We start from the raw sequence: 12,996 nt of genomic DNA, 5'->3' as shown, positions 1-12,996 counted from the left end.
TGTTGGAGAAGACTCTTGAGAGTCCCTTGGACAACAAGGAGATCCAACCAGTCCATCCTAAAGGAAATCAGTCCTGAATATTCATTGGAAACACTGATGCTGAAGCTGAAACAACAATACTTTGGCCACCTGATGGGAAGAACTGACTCATGGGAAAAAACCCTGATGCTGGGAAAGATTGAAGGTGAGAGGAGGAGACAATTGAAGGCGGGAGGAGAAGGAGATGACAGAGGATGAGATGGTTAGATGGCATCACTGACTCCATGGACATGAGTTTGAGCAAGCTGTGGGAGATGGTGATGGACAGGGAGGCCTGGCACACTGCAGTCCATGGCGTCACAAGGAGTCGGACACGACTGAGGGACTGAACTGAATTCACACATCTGCCCGGTAAAAGCTGGTGCCAAGGAACAAAGCCACGTCATGGACTTGTAACCATCCTTGTTCTTTAGACTTGAACCCTCTTCTGTTTCTCTCCAGGAGACACTTTACCTGATGGATGTAAAGGGCTCCGTCCATACTGAGTTAGACCCTTCACATGAAGTCCCACCCCACTCTTACCCTCCAGGCATGTGAACCCTCCAGTTAATTCTTCCTTCTTATCATTTCCAGGGAAACAGAAGCAGGGCCTGACCACAGAGAATGCCCAGGACCAGTTTATTGACTTCCAAGGACTATTAACCTTCTGGAGAAGGGAAAAAAAAAAAAAAAAAATACCCTTCTTGTATCTAGGACCTGCTGGGTGCTAATTTAATGTGGCAATGAGATAAAAGTCCACTCAGGCTGCTGTCAACCTCACTGGATCGGAATGCCGTCTACTTAGCATAGAAGTCAAACAATTCCCTGGCAATAGATTGCCTTCCACTTGTAGGTCTACTAAATAAATAGAAAAGTAATTAACAGTGGGCGATGGCAGATATATCAGAGGGGATTTCATTACAGCAGAACAACAGAGGGAACCAGGAAGTCACTGTGCGTCTTCGCGTCTGACGGGGCTCTCATGCTCCGTCTCTGCGAGAGAAGAAATTTCAGAATTTCCCATCTTCACTTTAATCAACAGGGAAGAGAAAAATCTGAAGTGCCTGAAATTAGTCCCCAAATAAAGAATTCTCCTTACTGTTCCATTTAATTCTGTTGGTCCTGGAACTTGTGGGTGATTGTACCTTTTTTGTTGTATTTTTGCTTTTCTTCCTTCCTTCCTTTCTTTTTTTTTGGAGTTGGGGGGGGGGGGCTTGCCTATTAAATAACTGAATTTCAAAATGCTAACTGAATGTCTCATTATTTTTATTCTTTCCTCCCTTTGGAAAATAAGTGGCATTATGTCACTTAGAGCAGCAGGAAGGAATGAAATTTCATAGGAAGGAAATTTATGCTCAGTTGGAAAAAGAAAAGATGTTGAAGGCATTTATTTTTGACCAGCTTTTAAAAAACATATTGGAAAGTACTAAATTCAATCTTGCATCTCCAGAATGGTATAACCTAATTTTAGCATATTAATTAACAATAAAAGTAGTGTTTTTGCCTCTACAAAGAAATAAAATAATTAACTTACTGAGGAAATGGGGTCATATGATTTTACTTTCCGAGGGTAATGAATGACATTGAACAACAGTAATGAGGTTTTGAAGAGCAACTCTGACTACTGAGCCCTTTTGGAATTCTTTGTTAAATACCCAACAGCTGGCCAGTTTTCCCTGTCTCCAAACATTACCTGTCTCAACCCAGACTAACCCACCTACACTTTAATGAGTCAAGCCTATGTTCCCCAGGAAGAATGCTGAGCAGCAGGGGCAGGTAAGTTTTTAGGATTCTCAAGGCCGACCTGAGTGTCTGAATGGTCCCTGAGTCAATAAACACTCAGGTGCTTTCTACTTGGGGGGGAAATTCCAACATTTCGTAGGTTTCCATATTTGGACATTTGAACTTGGAATATTTTGTCACGTTTTCACATAGCTTCATTCCCCAGGGGGAAAAAAAAACCTAGTCTTTCAAGTGGTTATTACAGAGCTAAGTGCATAAATATGCATGAGAGGTCATTATTACCACGAGATGATACTTAAAAGGTTCGAGTATCTCTTACTAAGATTTTTCAACTTGTTCAGTGACAATAAATCAAAGTCTCCAGTTTTTGGTTGCTGAACTTTGCCTTTGATGGTTCCTTCAAAGTTTTCAGGAAAATGGTTTCTGAGCCCTGAGTAGCACTCGACGGTCCAATCATTCATGCATTTGACAGACGTTTAAGGAGATCTTTAATTGTTGGTGTCTATGTTTCCTGCAGAAGGGCCACCTTTGGAGCACTGTAGTCAGTGCTCTCCCCTGGAGGAGGAAGTGGCAACCCACTCCAGTATTCTTGCCTGGAGACTCCCCGTGGACAGAAGAGCCTGGTGGGCTACAGTCCATAGGGTAGCACAGAGTCAGACATGAAGTCGGACAGAAGCAACTTAGCACACAGTCAGGCCTCTGAAGGTCGAGTAACAGAATTTCTAGATTTTAGAGCTTGAATAGAGGTTTGGAGAAGCAAAGTCACTTGTTCCAGGGGACATCTTGTCCTGTGGTCAAGACTGGAAGTAGGATGTGACCCCTAGGCCAGGCCTCTGACCAATGAGTCTGCAAAGCTTGGGGTCCAAAGTGCGGAATCATCTGGGGAACCATGACGACAAGAGCTGCATTTTGACTCACTTCTGACTTCCAGAACTTGGTATTTCAATGGAGAAATCGTATGTAGAATGATCAGAGTCAAAATGACTCTTCAACACGATATTCCCATTCACTAGTGACTTCAGCTCAACCCTGGGCATGCAGCAAGTTCCCTCTTGGAGAAGACAGAATTTCTTTCTTCAGGATCAATCATCCCTGTGGCCCAGATCTCTGTGGGAAACAGAGAAAAGACGACGGAGCTGGGGAGAGGGGACAGCCTCTCCCAGAGCCTCGTTCCTTCTCTCTCTTGGTGAGCAGTAATACTACTCGTGTAGTCCACAGGATCTGGCTATGCTGCTTGTCCCAAATTAATAAAGAAAGCAATTTACAAACAATTAACAAAAACAACTCTTTCTTAAATTTTTGCTTGTGGGCTCCTGGTCTCTGATTTATAGGCCAAATCTTTGGAAAGCAGAGCAAGTAGAATCCAGGGTGACAGGCATCTCTCCACCAGGAACTGATTCATGGTCTGATGGAAACATCTACGCTATTTCACACGGGGTTTTCCCTGAATCCTAAGGCTGACCTTGCTTAAGGACGTTGTAGTGAAAGGGAAGTGTGTGAAAAATAGAGCCTTGACATCTATCTGGAGAAAACTCTAATTCAAAAAGATACACTCAAAGATTGCAGCACTATTTACAATAGCAAGACATGGGAGCAACTTAAGTGTCCATCAACAGATAAATGGATAGAGAAGATGTGATACATATATACAATGGAATATTACTCAGCCATAAAAAGAATGGGATAAGGCCATTTGTAGCAACATGGAAGAACCTAGAGACTATCATACTAAGTGATGTAAGCCAGAAAGAGAAAAACGAATACCATACAATATCACTTATATGTGGAATCTAAAACAATAATACAAATGAACTTATTTACAAAACAGAAATAGACCCACACACATAGAAAAAAAAATGTTTACCAAAGATGAAAGGTGTGGAGAGTGATAAATTAGGAGTTTGGGATTAACAGATACACACCACTATATATAAAACAGATTAAAAAACAAAACAAGGACCTACAGTAAATAAAAAGGAACTTATTCAACATCTTGCAATAAACCATGATGGAAACAAATATGAAAAAGTATATATATACATATGCTAAGTCGCTTCAGTCGTGTCCGACTCTGTGCGACCCCATAGACGGCAGCCCACCAGGCTCCCCTGTCCCTGGGATTCTCCAGGCAAGAACACTGGAGTGGGCTGCCATTTCCTTCTCCAGTGCATGAAAGTGAAAAGTGAAAGTGAAGTCACTCAGTCGTGTCCGACTCTTAGCGACCCCATGAATTGCAGCCTAACAGGCTCCTCCGTCCATGGGATTTTCCAAGCAAGAGTAGTGGAGTGGGGTGCCATTGCCTTCTCTGATATATACATATATATATATATATATCTCTCTCTCAGGGTTTTCATATATGTGGGCTTCCCTGGTGGCTCAGATGTAAAGAATCTGCCTGCAATGTGGGAGACCTGGCTTCAATCCCAGGGTCGAGAAGATTCCCCTGGAGAGGATAATGGCAACCCACTCCAGTATTCTGGTCTGGAGAATCCCATGGACAGAGGAGCCTGGCGGGCTATAGTTCATGGGATCTCGAAGAGTCAGACACGACTGAGTAATTAACACTTTCATTTTTTCATATATACACACACACACACACACACACACACACACCTGAGTCACTTTGCTGTGCACCAGAAACTAACACAACACTGCAAATCAACTCCTTCAAAAACAAACAAATAGATAAGTAAAGCCTGGCCCTGAACTGACAGGGAGGCATGCTCCATGGGCAGAGCCCCAGAGGAAGTGCTGCCTTTGCAACCTGCTCAGGAAAGCTCTTCAAGGCTGGCTCCCCCACACTCAGGCTTGTTGTTACCGAAGCTGACGCATTTTAAACCTGACTTTTGTTCTACGCCGTCGTTTCGCCCATCACGTGACCCCGGAGAAGCGCGAGAGGAACACGCACTGTGAGGGTCACGGGCAACTGACTCTGTCTCCTCCACGTCAGAGCCGTGGGAACTCGGGAAGGTGACCTCATTTCTGAGAGGCTCAGCGTCCCATCTGCAAACCGGAGGTGATCCTGCCCACCCCGGCTCCCAGGAGCTCAAGGTTAGAGGAGATCACGCACAGAGCACTGGGTCCTGGGAGGCGTTCACCCAAGGCCTTCCAGACTTCTTCCCAAGTCATGTCTGAACTCACTTCGGTCATCCCCAAATGCCCAATAATCGTTTATCTTATTGAAAACTCAGCTCATGTATCTCTTTATTGTTTTATTGTTTCAACATTTTATTGTATTGTCTTTATTTCAGCATTTTTTAAAGCTGCCTCTTTTCATAATGAACTTTCTGTGTGTCTTGTGTTGTGATTTGAGTTTCCAAGGGATGAGTGTTTCTTTTGCAAACTCTCTTATCAATGCCATGTTTCTACCTTAGAAGCCCAGGAAGCTTGTTGACAGACTAACAGAATGATCAAAATGTCCCAAACCCAAGTTTTCTCTTTTCATTTTAAATAACTCACACTGTCTTCCCCAAACCCCAGAACTGCAGGGTCAGGTGAGACCTCCAAGATCTGGGTGGGCCAGAGGGATGACCAGGGCTAGAGAAACATGCTAACCGATGGAGATGCAGAAACTGCCCAGGAAGCAGTACCGCAGTACTGCCTGACTCGTGGCTGGATGCTCACCATCCAGACTTGCTGGTTTCCCCGGGATGGTGTCCCACTGTGCTCTGGGCTGCCCCCAATCCTTTTGGGAGATAACTTCTCTCTTCCCCGGTAACCACTGTGTACTTTCTGTTCATGATTCTGCACATATTTACTTTTATCCACATGTTTTGCTCAGAATCTTGGTTCAGGTGCTGACCTTACACCTTTGCCCAAATGACTTGCAGACACATGTGGTTATAAATATCAGTATCAGACTGAGTTAGTCTCCCCGTGGACATGTACTTATTTACTCATGTTTTGCAAACTAAACATCTCCTCCCATGTGGACCCCTCCATTCTATCACCAGCTTTGAGTTATTCATCCAACTAGCATTTGCTGAGCTCCTCCAAGGCGTCGGGCTCTTAGCTCGTGTGCTAATTCTGCTTTCTGTCTTCCTTTTCAACCCTCAGAAGTCCTTCTTACCACTGTGCTCTGAGGTGCCCGCACAACATATAATATCCCATGACAGATGTCTTTCCATGTGTAACCAAAGTGGCCCTGGACTTTGTGCGGCTGTATCCCTTTCTAAACTCGTCCTGACACAACGCCTGGTCTCACCTCTCACACATTTTTGCCACTTTCTGGCACACGTTGTGAGGTGCTGTCATAGATCTAAGTTGATTTTTTTTGGCCGCTTTATTTGTGAGCTTTGGATCCATTCACATGTTTCTCCTCCCCACGATTTGAATTGCGTCCCTGGTGGGAAGTCAGATGCTTGCTTTTCAATCCCTTTTCCTTCTGCTAACAAACATGCTAAGGAAAGGTTAGCCGCGCTTGGAAAAGAGGCTCAATGACATTCTAATAAAGTGACCACTTAGATAGTCTTGTTTTAAATGACAAACTCTTCCTTTGAAAAAATTTAGAGCTGAATGAGATCTGAGAACTCTCACTCAGTCTAAGCTCCTGTGGGGAGTGTGTGTTGAGTCAGGTTTAGAATCTGGGCCTCTGGACTCAATTCAGTGGGGCAGGGGGGAGGTTCCTTTAAATATTATCCGTTCTTTTTTTTAATCAAAAATATATATGCAGGAGGGTGGGAAGGAGGTTTGAGAAGGAAGGGACATATGGACACATATAGCTGATTCATGTCCTTGTACAGCAAAAATTAACACAACACTGTAAAGCAATTATACTCCAATAAAAATAGATGTAAAATAAAGAACAGAAGGTAAACCGAAGACCACGCCGATCAAGCACGTTTCCAGCACCCTGTGGCCCCTAAATGTGCGATTCTTCCCAGACACCTTGAACCTCTGAGGAGCGAGCCTCAATTCCCAGGGATCCCGCCAGCTCACCCTGGTTCAGCTGTCCTCCGAGCCCGACAGAACCCAGGTCTCTCTTCCCAGCATGCTAATCTCTCGTGATCACAGTGGGTCTGCTGTGGTTTGTCACTGGCAGCCAGGCCCGCTAATGTTGCCTGAGTCTGTTTGAATGTCTCTCTTGATGGGGATTATGTTTTATTTTTAGACAGCTCTCATTGTTAGAAAGTTTTCCTGCTAATCGCACAAAACTCTGCGTTCCTCTGCTGTGCTCACCGGGGTCCATTTTGCTCTGTGACCTGTGAGCACACAGTGCGCCGGGGCTGAGCCACAGGCAGACTTTGACCTGGGCAGTCTTTCCTGGCCCCTCTTCCTCCTGGCCCTAGCTCTGGCTCTCCTGCCCTCCTACCTCCCTTGCTCCGACTCCACTTTCAGTTCTGCACTGAAGCTTTGTCATGAGCGACCCAGTGGGGCAGGCCTTCCAGCTTCTTCTAGACCCATCCTCCAGGACATGACCTCCAGCGTGGAACCCTGGCATCCTGGAGCTCCAGGGTGCTGAGTGTGCTGTCCCCCAGGTCACAGCGTGTGGGGTGGACGGCCCGCCCCAACCCTCGCTCGGTCTCAGCCGTTTGGGAGCGATCCTCAGATGCGCAGGTCTCAGTTCTGTCCCCTGGAGTGGCCCCGGGTACATCTAATCCCTGGTAGTATTTTAGGAACATGACCCCATGCCTCTTGTTCGCTCTCCCGGGCACTCTTGCAGAGGGTGGATAGAAGTGCCTGCATGTGTAGAGGCCTGTGCGGGGCCCTGAGCCACTTCCCTGCCTTAGCTGGAACAGGCTATTTCAGCGGTGCCGGCTCTAGCCATGGGCTTTGTTCAGCTGCACGTCCACACCCCGGGCTTGCGGTCAACCGAACATGTCCACACCATCCCCTGTCCTACGAACGGCTGTTTAGCCTGGTCCCTGCTATTCTTGAGTCACCTGTTTACAAACCCTCGTGCATTCTGTTCATTCCTATTTTGCTTGGATTCCTTATTCTGGCGCCTGATGTCTTTTTGAATCTTGACTCTTTCATGGACCTTTACATTTCCAAGCTTTCGCTATGCACGGAGTTTAATACGTGAAGATTCTGTGCTTCAAAAGCATAGATGAAAGTGTGCGGTCGGGGTGTGGGCTCAGAGCTCTGAAGCAGCTTCGCATGTGCACTGGGATCAAGCAGAGAAGTGGTGGATGGCAGGAGCCAGGTTTCCCGGGCGGGGATGGGAGGTTGTGGATACATGGAGTGGAGTGGGGGCTAGATTAGGGCCAGAGACCTCGGGGTGAACTCAGGTGCAGCCTAGCACAGATGCTAAGGGATGGATTCGGAAGCACTGATAGACTTGTGTGCACACACGAGCTAGCATCCATACACACATTTCCCAGTTCTGTTAGTTGAGGGGGGCCCAGACGCAGGGACATTCCAGGAGCAGGAGGCCCACACTGGGTCCACGACTTGGTTTCGAAATGCAGTTCTCTGATAAAAGGCACCCGGGCTCTTGGGAGAAAGGGCTCGTTCCAGGACTAGGTCAGGGAAAACGGAAGACAAGCCTGAGCCACGTTGTAGCAGCAGAAAGTGAGGAAGTGCTTCCTTCACCAGAAGTCAGGAGCACGTCAAAGGGACACACGCGTCAACCCAAGGCCACCCCAAAGCTCTGGAATAGCCAGAGTTGTCCCGATGGGAGCAAAAGCGAATAGCATAGTACTGCGTTATAACGCAAAGTCCAAAATGCACCTGCCTGAGTCCATGTGGACATAAAGAAACCACTGAATAAATACAGAGACGGGAGGCAAGGGATGAGCATCCTTACAGACCAGCTCCAAATAATTTACACAGACGCCCCCAGCCCAGCCCTCTGGACTTGGTGACTTGTTTACAAAGAAGGAGTTCTGGAGGAGGGGGCGATGACAAGCGTTCCCGGGGTTAGGTGATTGCGTTCCTGTCATCATTTACACATCAGGGAGGCAGTGCGCGCTCTGGATACACTGTGCTGAGAACGGCCCTTCACCTCTGTGGTCTCTCCCCCCTCCCCAAATCCATTAACTGTGGTCTATTCATGAAGAAACATCAGAAAAAGCAAATGGAGGGACTCTGCAGAATAGCTGACCAGCGATGCTCAAAACTGTCAAGCCATCAGAAATATGGAAAGACTGGGGACTGTCATGGAGCATAGGAGGCTGGGGAAAGATGACAACCAAATTTAGTACCTATGCAAGTTTTCTGTATCTAAAATGCCTTCTCCTCCAAATGATTAAAAATAAAAATAAAGGAAAGGCACATACATAACTTTAAAATGATGTTCAACAGGCAAGCACAAGAGATCTGATATTCTGTTAGTGACCGCTTGCTGGATGGTGTTGATCCAACATCATCTACTGGCATCCGGCTGATCACAGAGCTCCCTTCTTGTGGGCATGATGGCCCCCACCCCCGACTGGACTTTACCCAGTCAACGAAGCTGGGACTTTACCCCGTGGTATGTGGGTGTGGCAAGCTCCAGAACTCTACACTTCCAAGGCTGTGGCTTTCCACTGTGCTTATTCAGACGAAGACCAGCCGTGAATTTGCCCTTAATTACCATCCTCACGGATGTTCCCTCCTACCTAAGGCACAGTGGGGGCTCCACCCAACTGCGCTACATCCTCCTTGGCTCCGCCCACCCCGAGATGCGGTCACCGCCCCCTCTTCCCTGCTTGTCTGAGGCTGTGTGTGCTCCCGGTTGTGCCTGCCCGCCTCCCTCCCAGACACTGACCCACGTTCCTCCCACACCTCATTACACTCCCTGAAGAAGCTTTGGAAACTTCAGGGACTCGGGGCTCCAAGACATTCCAGCTATTTCAGCAACTCCTTGACATTTATGAACAGCGATAAAGAACATATGTGTTCCTCTGTTTCTGCCATTCTTGTTTTTGGGACTTGATTGGAACGTAAGCTCTTTGGGTTCCGGGTCTTTTTAAGGACATCATGTTTTATTTATATATATATGGGTTTGGCCGGGAGAAATATCAGTAACCTCAGATATGCAGATGACACCACCCTTATGGCAGAAAGTGAAGAGGAACTCAAAAGCCTCTTGATGAAAGTGAAAGTGGAGAGTGAAAAAATTGGCTTAAAGCTCAACATTCAGAAAACGAAGATCATGGCATCCGGTCCCATCACTTAATGGAAATAGATGGGGAAACAGTGGAAACAGTGTTAGATTTTATTTTTCTGGGCTCCAGGATCACTGCAGATGGTGACTGCAGCCATGAAATTAAAAGATGCTTACTCCTTGGAAGGAAAGTTATGACCAACCTAGACAGCATATTCAAAAGCAGAGACATTACTTTGCCAACAAAGGTCCGTCTAGTGAAGGCTATGGTTTTTCCTGTGGTCATGTATGGATGTGAGAGTTGGACTGTGAAGAAGGCTGAGCGTGGAAGAATTGATGCTTTTGAACTGTGGTGTTGGAGAAGACTCTTGAGAGTCCCTTGGACTGCAAGGAGATCCAACCAGTCCATTCTGAAGGAGATCAGCCCTGGGATTTCTTTGGAAGGAATAATGCTAAAGCTGAAACTCCAGTACTCTGGCCACCTCATGCGAAGAGTTGACTCATTGGAAAAGGCTCTGAAGCTGGGAGGGATTGAGGGCAGGAGGAGAAGGGGATGACAGAGGATGAGATGGCTGGATGGCATCACTGACTCGATGGACGTGAGTCTGAGTGAACTCCGGGAGTTGGTGATGGACAGGGAGGCCTGGCGTGCTGCGATTCATGGGGTTGCAAAGAGTCAGACACGACTGAGCGACTGATCTGATCTGATCTGAAAGCGTTATTTGGGCAAATTTTCCCCTCTGTGTTGCTTGGTGAAGTATTGATTGACATGTGAGTGTCTAATAAGGAGCAATGTTCGTTTCTTCAGCTTGTCTCTGCATGGGTGACAGTTTCAAGCACCCCCTCCAACCCGCCCCTTCCCTACAACAGGAACCTGTGTTGTTTGCATCTTCGTTGAAGCTTATCCTCCACCTTGTGGCTTCTGTCTCACTGTCTCATCCAAGGTCTCATCCGCCAACCTGAGGTTTACCTAAGTGGGTTTGAATCCACTGTGCAAACAGAAATCCATAAAGCCCCTCACGAGAGGCCTTGCTGAAGAGCGTAAGACACAGCGTCTACACCGCTGCCTGGCCTGTGAGGTCCCTAATGCTCTCAGAGAAGTTTTTTAAGTTCCCGAGCAGAGATTGTCCTCAGAAAGCCCAACCCCCGCTTCAAAACCCTGCTCTTCTCAGATGTCAGCTTTGAAAGAAATTGTCATAGCATTTCCGTTTCTTTCTTGATCGCGCTCACCCAGCTCCCCCGGCCCTCAGCACGCATCGGTCTCTCTCTGATTTACCCAGGGCCATCTTCAGAACCCGCTCCCCTTTCTTATTTCAACATCGCCCCCGTTGGTGCTTTCCTTTCCGAGCGTTCACATGAGAGAGTCATGGTGTTTCTCAATCCTCCGCCTGCGATCCGAGCCCGCGATGGGGCAGGGATGGGGGAGGGATGTAAGGAGGAAAGCACCCGGGTCTCACTGGACGGCCTGGGGTCCTGGCTGCTGTGAGAGCGAACCCCTGTGGGTGTGTGGCTAGGGTGTGACAGTGTGTGTTGATGGTGTGCATGTGCTCGTGTGTGTGCCTACATTTGTGAGTGTGTATGTGTGTAAGGCAGTGTGAGTGGATGTGTGTGCCTGTGTGCCAGTCCATGTATGTATGTGTGTGTGAAACAGTCTCAGTGTGTGTGTGTGTGTGTGTGTGTGTGTGTAAAACAGGGTGTGTGTTGGCCTCTGTGTGTGTGTGTGACTGTGTGTGTATGTGTGTGAGATGGAGTGTGTGTGTATGTGTGTCTCTGTGTGTTAGGCAGTGTGAGTGTGTAAGACAGAGTGAGAGTGTGCATATTGGCCTATGCATGTGTATGTGTGTAAGGCAGTATATGTGTCTGTCCATGTATGTGTGAGTATGTGTGTGAGACAGTGTGAGTGTGTGTGTAAGACACAGTGTGTGTGCAGGCCTATGCTTGTGTATGAGGCAGTGTGTGTCTGTTCACATACGTATGTGTATGAGACAGTGTGTGTGTCAGCCTATGTGTTTGTGTGTGTGTCTGTCTGTGTGCCGGTCCGTGTACATGTGTGTATGTGAGACAATGTGAGCGTGTGTGTGGAGAGGATCAGACACCAGCTTTGGGGAGGCCGGGTCCAGTCGGCTGGGACCAGAGGTCTCAAGAGGCCTGTGGTGAGCAGGCTGGATGGGGGGCTGGGGGCAGGTAGGGAGGTGGGGGGGTGGGGGGGTGGGGAGGTGGGGGGCTGGGGGCAGGTAGGGAGGTGGGGGGGTGGGAGGTGAGGGGGTGAGGGAAGGTGGGGGGGTGAGGAGGGCCCCGGAGCGTCCTGAGGCGCAGACGTCCTCCCCCCGCCCCGCGGCTGCAGCGGGGAACCGCTGCACACAGATCCCCCTCCAGTAGTCAGGAATCTGGTCTCCATGTGTCCACATTCTGCTCTTCGCCACCCTCCAACCCTGCCTGGAGCCCCGACTTTCTCACGTGTGAAATGGGGCTACTACCAACTGCACATTGGACACAAGCCACAGGAGGACTGGATGAGACGGAAAATGCCTGGCACGGGGCTTTGCTGGGGAGAAGCGCTTTACCATCAGCGAGAGCTGCTCTCTACAGAGCTCTCGGTGTGTATCACCTCTTTGCATCACGTATACAATGTCTGTAACTGCAAATCAGTGCCTGTCTCTATTTTTCTTCAAAATTGAAGAAATGATATTTTATTGAGATATAATTGATGTTTAAAAAATTTTTACTGAAGTACAGTTCATTTAAAAGCATATCGTTTTTAACTTTCCGCTCGCTCGTAGGTGGTCCTGGTGTGTTGGAAATGTTCAGCCTTGTGCAGACCTGACCTCTGTGCTCCCTGTGCTAAAACACTGTTTTGATCAACCTCTGGATGCCTTGACTTATTGGCTTTGAATTGATCTATTGATTTAATAAAAGTCATTTTTCATGGTCACTGGATCTGGATAAAGGGTCAGTTTAGCTCCGGTTTGGCCAACGTCATCAATAATAGATGTTTTGCTGATTCTGTTGGGTGATTCATTTCCATGGCATAAACACAGGAAACCTCTGTCAATGTCACGGCACCGGTATCTGTGCACAGAACCAGAGCCCCCGCCCCGTCCAGCGGATCCCGTCCACCCGCGCTCTTCATGTTTGGGAGTAGCTACTTCTCATCGCTTCATCTCAGGAAGGGCCCCCAACCAACCACTCTCCTGAGGGCAGAGGCC

At 47.8% G+C, this 12,996-nt stretch overlaps 1 long non-coding RNA gene across 1 annotated transcript; it reads left to right on the top strand.

Annotated features, from left to right (window-relative positions):
- The first annotated feature begins 12,088 nt into the window (after positions 1–12,088).
- LOC113898849 lies at positions 12,089–12,722 on the top strand. The gene is made up of 2 exons (XR_003512756.1): positions 12,089–12,387; positions 12,571–12,722. It is a non-coding gene; the product is annotated as an uncharacterized LOC113898849 (long non-coding RNA).
- The last annotated feature ends 274 nt before the right edge of the window (positions 12,723–12,996 follow it).

Source organism: Bos indicus x Bos taurus, chromosome 9 (genome assembly GCF_003369695.1).
Source record: "Bos indicus x Bos taurus breed Angus x Brahman F1 hybrid chromosome 9, Bos_hybrid_MaternalHap_v2.0, whole genome shotgun sequence".
In the NCBI taxonomy this organism is placed as follows: domain Eukaryota; kingdom Metazoa; phylum Chordata; class Mammalia; order Artiodactyla; family Bovidae; genus Bos; species Bos indicus x Bos taurus.
The sequence above is the reverse complement of the archived record's forward strand: the minus strand, read 5'-3'. Positions and strand labels throughout refer to the sequence as shown.